We start from the raw sequence: 14,869 nt of genomic DNA, 5'->3' as shown, positions 1-14,869 counted from the left end.
GGGATTCTCAAAGATTGCTAGTCCACTTACCCGTCTAACCCAGAAGAAAGTTAAATTTGAATGGTCAGACCAATGTGAACATAGTTTTCAAGAGTTGAAGAGACGGCTGGTGTCGGCTCCTATTCTAACTCTACCTTCTGGAAGTGATGGCTTCATAATCTATTGCGACGCATCCAAAGAAGGTTTGGGTTGTGTTTATATGCAAAATAGCAAAGTTGTTGCCTATGCTTCTAGACAATTGAAATTACATGAGAAGAACTACCCCACTCATGATTTGGAGTTAGCGGCGGTTGTGTTTGCCTTGAAGATATGGTAGCATCATTTGTATGGTGAAAAATGTGAAGCCTTTACCGATCACAAGAGTCTAAAGTATATTTTTACTCAAAAAGAATTGAACATGAGGCAAAGAAGATAGTTAGAACTTTCGAATGATTATGACTTATCCATTAATTACCATCCGGGTAAGGCTAATGTGGTAGCGAATGCTTTGAGTCGTAAATCCTTTGGAAATATGGTAGCTTTGCTCACTTCTTAAAAACTCATTCTTGAAGATATGAGGAAGTTAGACTTAGAGGTGTTGGTGCAGCAGCTTGGTGCTCAATTAGCTAATCTTCAAGTACAACCTATGTTGATTGACATAATTAAGGCTAAACAGAATGAAGATCCACAATTACAAAAAATTAGAGAAGGTGTGGAAGCTGAAAGACAAGCAGATTTAGTTTACACATAGATGGATCCTTGAGGTTTCGTGGTCGACTATGTGTTCCCGAGACTCAAAGCTGAAAAAGGAGATCCTGCAAGAAGCTCACAAGTACTAGATTTTCAATTCATCCAGGAAGCACTAAAATGTATAGGGACTTGAGAAAAAACTTTTGGTGAATCAACATGAAAAATGATATTATAAAATTTGTTGATCAATGTTTAGTTTATCAGCCAGTGAAAATTGAACATCATAAACCAGGTGGATAGTTGCAACCTCTAGAGATACCTAAATGGAAGTGGGAGCATATTGCCATGGACTTTGTAGTTGGTCTACCGAGGACGCCAAGTGGTAGGAATTCTATTTGGGTGAACAGTGATCGATTAACTAAGTCCACTCACTTTTTGTCATATCGATTTGGTCTTTCAATGGAAGATATGGCAAGGCGATATGTTAATGAGATAGTGAAGCTTCATGGAGTTCCTGTAAGCATTGTTTCTGATAGGGATCCTAGGTTCGTGTCTAACTTTTGGAAGAGTTTGCAAGCAACATTGGGCACTAAACTCAACTTAAGTATAGCTTTTCATCCACAAACAGATGAACAATCAGAGAGAACGATCCAGACATTAGAGGATATGTTGAGATCATGCATCATTGACTTTGGCGGTTCTTGGGATGAACATCTATATTTGGCAGAATTTTCTTATAACAACAATTATCACTCCAGTATTAAGATGGCACGAAAATGTAGAAGTCCTATTTTTTGGGATGACGTTGGTGAGAAAAGACTAACTGGCTCTGAGTTCATCCAGCAGTCAGAAGAGAAAGTTAGGTTGGTTCGAGAACGTCTCAGAACGGCTCAAAATCGTCAGAAAAGTTATGCTGATCTAAAAAGACACAAGTTAGAATTTAATGTGGGGGATCACGTGTTCTTAAAAGTTTCTCCTACGAAGGGTGTAACGAGATTTGACACACGTGGGAAGTTAAGTCCAAGGTACATGGGACCATTCTTGATCTTAGAGAAAATTGGTGAAGTCGCTTATAAATTAGCTTTGCCACCGGCACTATCAGGTGTCCATAATGTGTTCCATGTCTCTTTGTTGCGGAAATATGTGCAAATCCTGAACATGTGCTAGACTTTACTCCATTGAGATTACGGGAGAACTTGACATATGAGGAACAACATATTTGCATTGTCGATAAGAAGGATCAGGTGTTGCGGCGACGAACTATTCCTTATGTGAAAATACAATGGCAAAACCACACCGAGAGAGGCTACTTGGGAACTTGAGGAGGAGGCATGACACAAATACCCTCACTTGTTTTATGATTGAAGTACATGTAAATTTCGAGGACGAATTTTTTTTTTAGGAAGGTAGAATGTAATATTTGGCTACTGGGCCCCAAAAGAAAAAAACATAAAAAGAAGTTGAAAAGTTAGGGCTCGGTTAAATAGAAGCTAAGGGGTCCTCAACCAAAAAAAAAAAAAAAAGAAGAAGAAGGAGAAAGGAAAGGAGTTTTGGCACATGCACGCCTCAGATGTCTCACCAAGCCAACTCGACCCCATAATGCAGCACCCGGTAAGAGATCAGGCCCCCCATTCGTCCAATTGAAGCAGTTTATAGGTTTAGGGTTCAAATTCGAATTTTGGAAAATCGAGCAGCGAAGTCCGATTTTGGAGTCGTTAAGCCGTGTATTTTTGTAGGAATGGTAGTTTAGGGGTTGTGGAGCCGTGGGATTTTATGGATCATGATTTGAGCTTATAAGTTTTTCCAAAATAAAATTTCAAAGTTTCTCGCGCCCAATGAATAGTACGCGTCCAGCAGCTTTGGGCCCGTATTTTGTCATCTTTTTGCTTGATTTTGGGACAGTCAAGTTGGGATTCTTGTAATATGTGTCAAGGGCTCTTTATTAACCATAAGTACGTTCGGAACGGGGTTCGAAGGAGAAAGTTATTGCGTAACTAAGTTTTGCGCTTAAACTCCGCGTCACAAATGGCTTGAACAATAGTTTTGGTTATGCAAATTGTTAGCGAATAGAAATCCTTTTGTTAGAGTTCAGGCGTAATTTAGTTGTTTCGTAGTTGAGATAGAGTTTTATTAGATTTTAACATTTTTCTTGGTTCTTTGATAGGGCATTGAGTTCGATGATACGAGTATCGTTCGTCATTTGGTCGTAGAGGACGAGGTGAGTGGTACTATATCTTCTTTGGTTTTGTAAAAATCATGTCTTGAAGTATATATATATATATATATATATATATATATATATATATATATATATATGTATGTATATTGAATTGAGAAGAGCATTTTTATTGCATAAAAGCCAGGTCGAGCAATTGCTACTCATTGGTTGATTGTGGATGTTTGAAAAGTGTATTATACAAAGTAAGCGGAGAAATATCTATGAAATTGCTTTGTGATTGATTCATGAAAAGGTTTATGATGATTTGAGAAATGGATATAAAATGGATGATGGGCTATGCCGCAAATGTTATTTTTTTGGTTTAAGATATTGATTTCTGAATTTGATTTTCTAGTATTGGAGAATGGTTATTTATGCTCAATATGACTGTGAACCCAGTGAGGGCTTTTTGGGGTATGCATACTAGGTTTGGGATATCTTTCTGGGCCCAGCCATCGACTTTGTAGGTAGAGACCTTGCCAAGGGGAAATCTTGATCGCCTTGTCACAAGGCGTTGTGTCATGACCATAGTTAGTTATTGAACAAAAGATTGGTCGATGGATAGACCATCGATGTGTGTTTGATATGAGATGAATGAATGGATAGACCATTGATATGTGTTTTTGATGGAGATTATTCAATGGATTCAACTATTGATACTTGACTTTTGATGGCAATTTAAATGAGTTTTCCATATTATTATTAAGCTTTGATGATAAGAAATAACTCTTATAAGATTTGCTATGTATTTTATCTATTGAGTTGGCGTTATGAAGTTTGGTATTACTTTATATACATGCATAATGGTTGTTCGATCTACTTAGAAGATATGTACTACTCACTAAGCTGTTGTTGCTCATCCCACTCCTCCTTTAATCTTTTCAAGTTCCTCGGTTAGCAGCGTATAGAGCGAGAGGGCCGTTGGTAGGAAACTTTTAGGGAGTCCTATTTTTATTTTCTTTGGTTTGGTTTAAGGAAGTGGTGCATATGATCCTTGCTAGTGGTTGTATTGTCTAAGTTTTAAACGTATATCTTTTCTGGTGGATTATAGAAACTTTGATGTTGCAACCAATTTATTGATTTATCTGATATGTATATATATAATTTGAGATATATATATATATATATATATATATATATATATAAGTTGATATCGGTTTGTCGGTTGTGTTTGAGGCTGCGTCCTTCGTGTGGATGGACTACTGTGTCATGCCATCCCCATTCTTTGTAGTTTTCGAGTGTGACAGAAGGCGTTCCCGATCATTTAATAACTACTTAGAAGTGACAAAAGGTGAGGTTCGATGGCATTTCCAAATATTTTCTCCAGTGCATCACTTGAGATTCACTTGCATTTATCCCAGCTCATAATTTACTCACGACCGACTAAAGCAAATTGATGTGGTTCTTACCTAGTCTAGGTCGACAGCTATGACAAACTTGGATATGGCGACATCCAATTGAACATGACAAAACCCAAGCATATGGGATGCGACCAAGTAGGTCCACAACATACATGCGTTAAGATTACAAATATACAAAACTTGGGGTCACGTCGACTGTCTCTTCAAATTACAGGCTCATGTCAAAGGTCTTTATGCAATTTGGAGCCTGTTTTGGGCACCTCACAAAGAGCTTAAGTATAGCAAACTTCAACTAATCTTTATTAAGACGGCCTAGTTGATGATCTAGCATTTACAACAAGATCAACGCTCCAATCATTAAGTGGAAAGCATATTGGGTAGTAGCATTCATATTTTTATATTAGAATGCAAAAAGGAGAAGGAATGAAATATCTATCTACTAAAAAAAATTATGTGCTCTCAAAGTATGACATTTCAATCCATCCAAGTGGATCATCATGTGGAAAAATACTATTATTAATCTTGAAAGAAGATAAGGAAGTTGGTAACACTTGACATGCTATGATTGATTTAGATAAAGGAGAACTTCGCATCTCAAAAGCAATTATATAATTCTAAGACCTCGTTATTTGCATTGTGCCCGATAGAAAATTGTCTTGTGACATTGAATTTTATCGTTGATCGTTTATGTAGCTTAGGAGAGCAACTGAATAGTGTTTGACAAGGCCCATCAGCCACCCCATGGGCCTGTCCAGGCTGGACCCATCACAATCTGGGCTGCTGGACATGGGCTGGGTCTCGGACAAAGCATGTCCACAAAATTTGGTAATGTCTCCTCTTGTTGTGCGGACAAATGGTGTTCTGTTTTTCAAAAGAAAATAAAAATTCGTTAAGTTTGCAATATTCCAACTCTTTTGAAATTGACTAGAGGGAACAATTTAGCTTGTGTTTTGTAAAATCTCAAACTCGTCGGACGATCGCCTTTTGTACATGTTACATTAACTTAATAGAGCAAAAATCACAAAACAAACATACTTTACATATATACATATATATATATATATATGTATGTATGTATGGAATAATTTGACTCATAGTGGTTCGGTTTATATATGATGATTTTCACCTATGTTGATGCATAAATACATACATAGGTGATAAATAATATAGTGACAAAGCAAATAAATTCTTGTGGGCATTTCATGACTCGGAGCATGAGAGGCCCCGCCTTTGGAGTACGTGAACGGTTGATGTGTGTAGTATGAAAAAATCCGTCAAATCAAGGTGCCAACTTTTTCTATGGCGATGTCTCCTCGTTCTCTGTGTTTGGCACGGCCCCCTAGGCATCAAATAATGATTAATTCTTTGCTTTTAAAAAAAATAAATCATTTGACTCTTTATAAAAACGCGTTAAACTTAATCAATATCAAGATAAAGACTCATTGTGGCGACAATCATTTCTGGATGCGCAGACCTACACCAATCCCACCATTGAAAATGTTACCCGCGCGCGTAAAATGTCATTATCGACGCGAATATATGCATTTTTTTCCAAATCCCAATCAGACTCGATTTCTTAGGCCAACGTTGTCTTGATGATAATCAAGATGATTTCTTATCAATTAAGCCGTTCTAGCCCTAAAGATGTTGACATTGGGGCGCTCCATAACTTGTGATGGGCGCAATCATTTTGTGGAGTGCACAAGTTGTGCGAAGCTTATCTATTTTCCGATAGTGATTGTCGCAATCGATGGGGTTCCTTCCTTTTTCCATCTTTTGGCTGGATGCTATGATGGTGAATCTATAATTGGGTTTTCTTTTTAAGGTGGAGTCTATATTTCACCTTTTCTGTCTTGCCCTTTGTGGGTAATCCTTTCCTTGTTTGTGTCGGTTCAAGGTTTCTCAATTAAACATGTTCTTTTGGGTGAAATTGCTCACTAGTGGCACTATAAATCCAGCTCATACCAGAGATGATATTAAACTTTTATTTTCCCTAATTATTAGGCATGGATTTTCTTTTTTCGACCTTTCGATAAATTGGTGAATTTAAGAAGCAAATTGGTATGGTTAAGAAATAAAAACCCAATGGTGATCCAAATCGAATTAGTTTATATGCAAGCTATGGAGCAACAAGTGTTGAACAAGCACTACTGCTAGACAAGTGATGCCTAGACAACACCTATGATAGCCCAACGTAACCTAAATGAGTGATAGCATATATGAGAATTCCTTAACACAAGTAAACACTCATGATATGCATTTCGATGCACATACACGAAATGCTACAAAGAAAACCTCACTATTTTTCATTAATTCATGGAAAATTCCAAATAAGGGCTTCAAGTGTTCCTTTTTTTTTTCTCATATAATGGCCTAAAGTAGACTTTATTTTAAATAAGGGCTTGAAGTGCTATAATTTTCTCAAATAAGGGCTTGAAGTGAAATTGTTTCATATGAATACCTAAAGTAGCCATATTGGTCTCAAAGAAGAGGCTAACCTTGCTGATCGAAAGGCATTTTCATCTTTACAAAAATTCCTTTTTTTTCTTTTTTTTTGTTATTTTATTTTTCTTTTTCCCCCTTTTCCATCAAGTTGCTGGACTCAGGCAACGGCTCCTCCTCCCCAGCATTTGGCAAGGATCGCCTCACTTGGGCTAACAAGGGCAACCTTCACCCTCACCCAACGTTAGCAAAGGCAACCCTCACTTGAGGCATGGCAAGGAGAAAAATAAAAAATATATACTTAGAACTTTTTTACTAAAATACCCTTTCTCCAATGGCAGAATAGTCAACGGCTAGCCAAAAGTCCTTATTCGAGAGAATTTGGTCAATTCATTTTTTTTCTAGCCCTTATTTAAAATAACGGCTACTTCGAGACTTATTTGAGAAAATGAGAGCACCATATGCCCTCATTTGAAATTTTCCTTTATTCATCAATAAATAAGCCAAATTACAAGAAAACACAATGCATATTTATATCTAAAACACTTAGGAAATTCTAATTTTATAATAGGAAATATGTAAACTAATAAGAAATTCTATCCCACGATATCTTAAATATGTAAATGATAACTATTGAAACAAATCATCCAGTATTCTAAAATAATTTCTAAAATAAAGAAAGACAAGAGAATAAATAAAAATCATAATATTTAAAAACATGCATCCCATGTCATCAACTTGGGAACAATGGGCGCGGTCCCTAGCACCTAGGGTTGAACCAAGCCTTCAGCATCTTAACTCAAAACTCAAACTGTTGAATCCATGAAGAGATGAGACTTTGGCTACCAAACATAGAACCTTGTGGTTGGACTTAGGTCCCAGTTGCCCAGACCCATGACCTTTGGGTGCTTGCTTAGGTCATGTTTGCTAATCTGGCCAAATAGTAAAAATTTATATTCTTTTGTTCCCATGAGCAATTTTGGAATAGAATCGTGTTTAGTAAAAATTTTGTTCTCGAAAATAAATTTCTATTTTTTTGTTCCCAAAGTAGATTTGGAATGAGAATCAAGAATAAAAAAATAAAAATAAAAAAGGTTGATTCTTGTTCTTGGGAACAATTCTAAAATCAATTTCTCTTTTTATTTTCTTGTTCTTCTTCCCTTTTCTTCTTCTTCATCTACTGCCACCGCCGTGGTTGCCGTTCGCCATCCGCCGCCCACCATCGCCAATCACTAGCAACTAGTTCAGTGAGGCTCAAAAGGGCTAGGCGAGCCTCGTCGGTGGCCAAGCGGGCCTCCCCCAACCTCGAGGCTTGGCCGAGCCTTACCCGGCTGCCAGCAAGGCTCGGCCAACGATGGCCGTCCTCGCCAGGGTTGGCAACGCTCCTGAGGTTGCCAACTCTCGTCTAGCCGAGTCACCAACCAACCTGTTGACAATTGGCCACTTGAAGAAGAAGAATATGAGAAAGAAAGGGAAAAAAGAAAAGAAGAAAAAAGGAAAAAAATTAATAAAAATATTTAAAAATTAAAAGAAAATGATTTGGAGTAGAAATTTTGAGCACTGTACTAAACGCAATTCTATTCCGAGAATTGAAATTTTGGACAGTTACCAAACGGCTTAAAATGCTTAGAAATTGTTCCCGGCAACAGAAACGTTATCAAACACGCCCTTATGGATCAAATTCGAGACTTCAATGCTTAGTCTCAAGACCTCTTGGATTAAGAACGTCAGTGCCTTGAACCTAAGACCCCAACACACGCCACTAGACAACAAGGCAAGACGAGACCTCGGTGTCCTACTTAGTGCCTCATATATAATCTCGGGAGCTTAGAGATTCCAATACATGGATGTTGTAAATTGACCCTGGATCATTCACATAAGGATCCTAGTCCACAGCTAACTTATAACAAGCAAAAGCAAGTAATATTCTAATTGCTTCTAACCTCGCTACTGGTGCGTAAGTCACATCATAGTCTATCCCTTCTTCTTGCGTATATTCCTTGGCCACGAGTTTTGCTTTCTTTCTTACGACCTTTCCTTTCTCGTCCATCTTGTTCCTGAAAACCCATTTAGCTCCAATAATATATTTATCTTTCGGTTTAGGAGTCAATTCCCGGACATCATTAATACTGAATTGCCTGAGTTCTTCTTGCATGGCTTCAATCCAGCTTTCATCAGATAAAGAGTCTTTTATGCTTTTGGGTTCTATTTCAGAAATAAGAGGTACACCACTAGACTCTTCGCGCATTTTGGATCTTGTGCGAATTCCTTCATTAATCTCGCCTATAATAAGATCTTTGGGATGACTGGACTTATGCTTCCGATTCTTGGTTGATTTGTCGGAGTTGATGATCACTTTCTTCATTTGAATCTTCAACAATCATTTGATGCTAGTCTTTCAAGTTTGAATCGCTTCTTGAGATTTAGACTTTGTAGAGTCTCGGGCGGGTTGATTCTTCAAGATGGGTGCGAATAGATTCATTTTGCATAAAATCTTGGAATTTGACATTCATTGATTCCTCCACAGATTGAGTCTTCTTGTTGTAGACTCTGTAGGCTTTGCTTGAGGTAGAATATCCAAGGAAGATGCCTTCGTCGATTTTCTTCAAACTTGCCAACTCGATCATTTGCATTTTTCAATATAAAGCATTTACATCCAAACACATGAAAATATGAAACAATAGGCTTTTTTTCCTTTGAATAACTCATAGGGTTTTTTTTTCCATAATAGGTCTTAGAAAAACTCTATTAATAATATAACATGCTGTAGAAACTTCTTCAGCCCAAAAACGTGAAGAGATGTTACTTTCAATTAAAAGAGTTCTAGCCATTTCTTGAAGCGACCTATTCTTTCTTTCCACAACTCCGTTTTGCTCTGGAGTATATGGAGAGGAGAACACATGCTGAAAACCAGATTCATCACAGAATTTTGTAAAATATTGATTTTCAAATTCACCTCCATGGTCTATTCTTATACTTGAAATATCATACCATTTTTCATTTTGAATCTTTTTAGCAAACTTTTCAAAGTAAATAAATGTTTCAGACTTACTTGTCAGGAAATATACCCAAGTAAATTGTGAGTAGTCATCCACAATTACTAGGCAATATTTTTTACCTCTAATGCTCTGAGTTCTTGTTGATCCAAAGAGATCCATATGCAGAAGCTGCAGTACACAATTAGTGGAAACTTGATTTATTGGTTTAAATGAATTTCTTACCTGCTTTCCCAATACACATGGTGTACATAGATCAGACTTTTGGTATGACAGATTGGGTAGATCACGAACTAGCTTCTTTGCTGAAACTTTGGCTATTTGCTTCATATTGATGTGCCCAAGTTTTCTGTGCCATAAGTTCGCCTTCGTCTTGAATTAAGATTAGACATTGCGATTCATCTGGTTTCACGTCCAAGAGGTAGATATTTCCATGTCTTCGACCCATGATGACTGAGTGGAATCTTTACTAGTTCCTAAACATATTCTTTCTTGAAAGTTGATTTTGAAATCGGTATCGCTGGCGGATCGATGCGAGCGGATTGTAGTTGAGTCCTTCCACTAAGGAAACATTGCTGATTGTGAGGTTTTCAATATTTACAGTTCCAAATCCCACAATTCTTCCTTTGATGTTTCCTCCAAATGATACTTTTCCACCATTTACTTGAATGAGCTTTATGAAGCAATTTGAATCTCCTGTCATATGTCTTGAGCATCTACTATCTAGATACCATTTTACCTTCTTCTTGATAGTGACATGCATTTAAAAAAGAGACTCAAACTTTCTTTGGTACCTATATTTTATTGGGTCCATTGGTGTTAGTATGATATGCAGTTTTTGCCCATACTTTCTTAACAGGTTTCCAAACCATAGGACATTCTTTCTCAAAATGATATGAACTATTGCACTTTGAACATCTGAGAGCATTGAGACCTATTGGTTTTATAAAGACCTTTTTAAAATGATTTTTGTAAGCATCTCTTATGGGTCTTTGCTTAATTCTTTCCTTCACTTTAGGAAAATCAATTAAAGGAATGGTTTCCACAGTCATTCCCAAACCAGTTTATTGAAATAAGGTCTTTGTCTGAAAGAATTTTCTCAAGTTTCTCAAATCCTATTGAAAATCTTTTGGAAATATTTGATATGTCATTTTTAAAAATACATTTTCTTTCGAAAGGTTGTCTTCTCTTTCTTTAAGAGTAGAAACATTCATGTCTAAACATTTCACCTTTTCTTTTAAAACATTTTCCTGTTGTTTTAATGCAGAATTTTCCTTTTTAAGTTCGGAAATCATTTTAAGAGAAGTCTTAAGACTAAAACACAACTCATCAATGTATTTAGAAACTTTAATAAGGATTTTAGAGTTACTCACCTCAACTTCACTGTCTGAATCTGAGTCTGTCTTGGAATTTGAATCTAAATCCGATTGTGCCACCAGACATATATTGGCATAATCATCATCACTTTCTTCACATTACGTATCACTCCCAGGTTTCGCTTTAAGAGCCTTTCGATACTTTTTAGTTTTTTCCTTTCTTCTTCCTCAAAAAGAGGACAGTTGGAGTCGATGTGTCCATGTTTCTTACATTCAAAGCGAGACTACATCTCTATTTGATTCATCATCCTCAACAAACTTAGTCTGTTACTTTTGAAAACTTTGTTTCTTTGGATAGAATCTTCTTCCTTTTCTGTACAGCTTTCTGAATCTTCTTATCATGAGAGCAAGCTCCTCATCATCCATATCGTCTTCAGAATCTGTAACATCAGAATCATCATTGGATTTTAATGCAATGAATTTCTTACCTTTAGGATCTTCGTCTTCATTGATTCGTTCCACTTCATAAGACTGAAGAGTCCCAACTAACTCATCGACAGATAGTGGCATAACTCTTTGTGTCTCCCTTATTGAGGTCTTTATGTGATTCCAATCCTTGGAGAATCCACGCAGTAGCTTGTTTACTTTCATGGGATCAGAAATTCGTTAACCTTGATTTTCAAGACCATTCACGATTTCTGTAAAACGACTAAACATGTCAGTTATAGATTCTCCTGATTTCATTTTGAAGGCTTCGTATTGACCGAGGAGAATGTTGATTCTGGTTTCTTTCACTCGATCGGTTCCTTCATAGGTAATATGTAATCTATCTCAAACTTCTTTCACTATAACACAAGAAGATAATCTGTTATATTCAGTAGGTGACAAAGCACAATATAAAGAATAAATTGATTTTGCATCAAGAGCTTGTCTCTTGGTTATCTCTTCCTAAGTCATTTCACTAGACTCAACAGTTTCTTTTCCTCTCTATGAGACAGGTGCAACTTTAGGAATGATTCATTTGTCTACAACGTCCCATTCCAGAGGATCATTTGATCTTAGGAACGCCTTCATCTTGTTTTTCCATATGTTGTATTCATTTCCATCAAAGTAAGGCGGTTTGGTATTGCTTTGCCCTTCTACTAGCCCTAGAGCTAACATACTAGCCATGGATCTTTAACTCAGTAAAACACTTCAAACAAAGTGAGTACACGAGCTCGATACCAATTGAGATAGCTAGTATAAGCACCTAGAGAGGGGGTGAATAGGTGTAAAAAATATTTTCTCGAGATAAGAGAGCAATACTAAGCAGACAATAGAAAGGAAGTTCTCCTTTCGTTAACAAAGCGAATTATGATCAAAGTAAAGCAGAGAGTAGGGAAGAGAAAATGAATACAGAAATTATAGTTGTTCGGCTTATTCCAAGCCTACGTCAACTCTTCCACACTGACAGCCCACCAGCTGGATTTCACTATGAACAAAAGAGTTGTTACAGCAAGGCTTTCCCTTGATTCCACAGTGTAGATACTCTAGCACACTTCCTCAAGGTTTCTCAAGAATATGGACTCTCTTTTGCATACAAGATTTTGCTCAGAAAATGAATTGACTAAGAACAAAGAGCTTCAGACTTTGGAATTCTTCTATCGCACACACACTTGAACAACTGGAACGTCTTCCTTATATACTCCTTTATGCCATCATACCCGTTGGCACTTACCAAATAAATTCTTCCAATCTTCCCGTTGGACAGAATCAATTAGGAAGATCATTCAAGCTATTTAAGGAACATGTCGATAGCCCATCAATCCTGCTCGCCTATACAATCAGGATCTCGGTTTCCATAAGTAGAACCTTCCAAGTATACTCCGCCAATCATCAGATCCTCAATCTTTGAGTCAATAAAGGATTTCGTTATGTCATATCCAGCCAAGAGATCTTCTCCGTCGATAGGTCAAATCCTTAACGAAACATCCGATCTGGATAGCCCTTCTTGACGGATTAGAAAGCATCAATGAGAATAGACTTTGAGTATTGAGTCGCGAAAGGAGGTCTTGACTTTAAATAGTAGAGTCTGCAAATCTTCGAGGCTGGGCGATGGAAACGTTTTGTCACTTCAAAATACTCCGGAAGATTTCTCCAACATATAGGAACTTTGATGTTGCAACCAATTTGAAGGTTTTATCGATATTTATATATATATATATATATATATATATATATATATATATATATATAAGTTAATATCAGTTTGTTGGTTGTGTTTGAGGCTGCGTCATTTGTAAAGAAGGACCTCCATGTCATCCCCATTCTTTGTAGTTTTTGGGGTGTGACAAGCCGGGCTTTGCATCTTAAGGTTGAATTTGAGACATCAGTGCTCAAATGCCAGACTGTTTAATGTAACATAAAAGAGTGATTGCACAAGTGGCAATTTGCCGACACGAGTGAACACTCGCACTACACACAATGGCGCACACACATGAATGCAACAGAGGAAAACTCTCAATATTTTATATAACAAGAAAACTTAACATATTTGAAGAACTAATGAAATTCTAATTAAATTACAAAGAAATTCTATCCTACCATATGTTAAATATCAAGGAACTTAGTAAAAAGTTATAATATTTAAAATACACGCCCGTGTCATCGACCTTGAACTTGGGACCCCAATCCCCATGCCCTTGACCTAAGGCTAAACCAAGACCTTATCATCTAAATTCGAGAACCCGATCGCCTCATCTATGGAGATAGGGAACTTCAGCTGCGAAACATAGGACCTTAGGGTCGAACTTAGGAACCAAGTGCTAGGACCCAATATCTTGGGTGCTTGTGGGTCAAATTCAAGACCACCATGCTTAGTCCTGAAACTTCAGTAGCTGGACTCGGGACGTTGGTGCGTTGAACTAGGGACCCCAACACTCGCCACTACGCAACAGAGTAAGATGGGACCTCGGTCCCCTACTTCCGATGCCTCGTACTTAGCCTCGGGAGTGCGTAGAATCCAGTGCTTGAACTTGGGAAACCTACCCCCTTGTCCCCGAATCTTGGACCCGAGGAACCACTCCACAGTCTCGAGGAAGGGATCGTCTGATGTGCGCTAAACTCGAGTATTTTTCTTTAGAAACTTATTTTAGAAACTTTTGAAAGCAAACATCTCAAAATGATTTTTTTTTTTATCTCATTTGAAAATCTGAACTAGTAAAAATTAAACATTTTGGTGGATATGGAGAACTTCGAAAACTCCAATAGAAAGATCTTTGAAAGCATTTTTCAGCAATGTCCAATTTCCAAGAGAAAAGGCCCATCACCGGCTATGCATGGATCTTTCTTACAAATCCAGATAATTGCCGGCTGTTGAGCCCTGACATGTTAACGCAATTGATAAGTGGACTAATCCAATTTCAGCCTGGATCAACCAATGGGTTCGATAGACTTTAATTCAACAAGCCGGTTCCTAGATGACCCAAATCAACCAATTTCAACCAATCTAGGTTTTTTCAATAGGTTATTTCAACAATTGTGGTACAGATACTAAATTCATGTCCAGGTTCAGCAATATGGAAGTTGCCGGATTGGAGACAAAGCAGTTTTCTCTGTCCCAACGAGGCGAAAAAAGCATCACCTAATTCACCATAGGACAAAAAATAAATACCTAAACCAGAAAACGATTACCTAACCTTCAAATGGAATTCAACCTTCATAATAAGAAAAGCATAGAGCTTATGCGTCCATGTATTAAATTACGACTTACTTAAGATGGGAAAAACTACCCAAAAGCTGTGAACAAATTGTACAAGTTCCAATTTTGTAATAAACTGTCCAATTCGGCTAGTGTAGTCATGAACCTTTCAACAATTTTGTAATATT

The sequence above is a fragment of the Eucalyptus grandis genome, chromosome 8, assembly GCF_016545825.1.
Source record: "Eucalyptus grandis isolate ANBG69807.140 chromosome 8, ASM1654582v1, whole genome shotgun sequence".
Lineage (NCBI taxonomy): Eukaryota > Viridiplantae > Streptophyta > Magnoliopsida > Myrtales > Myrtaceae > Eucalyptus > Eucalyptus grandis.
Note: the sequence above shows the minus strand (reverse complement) of the source record.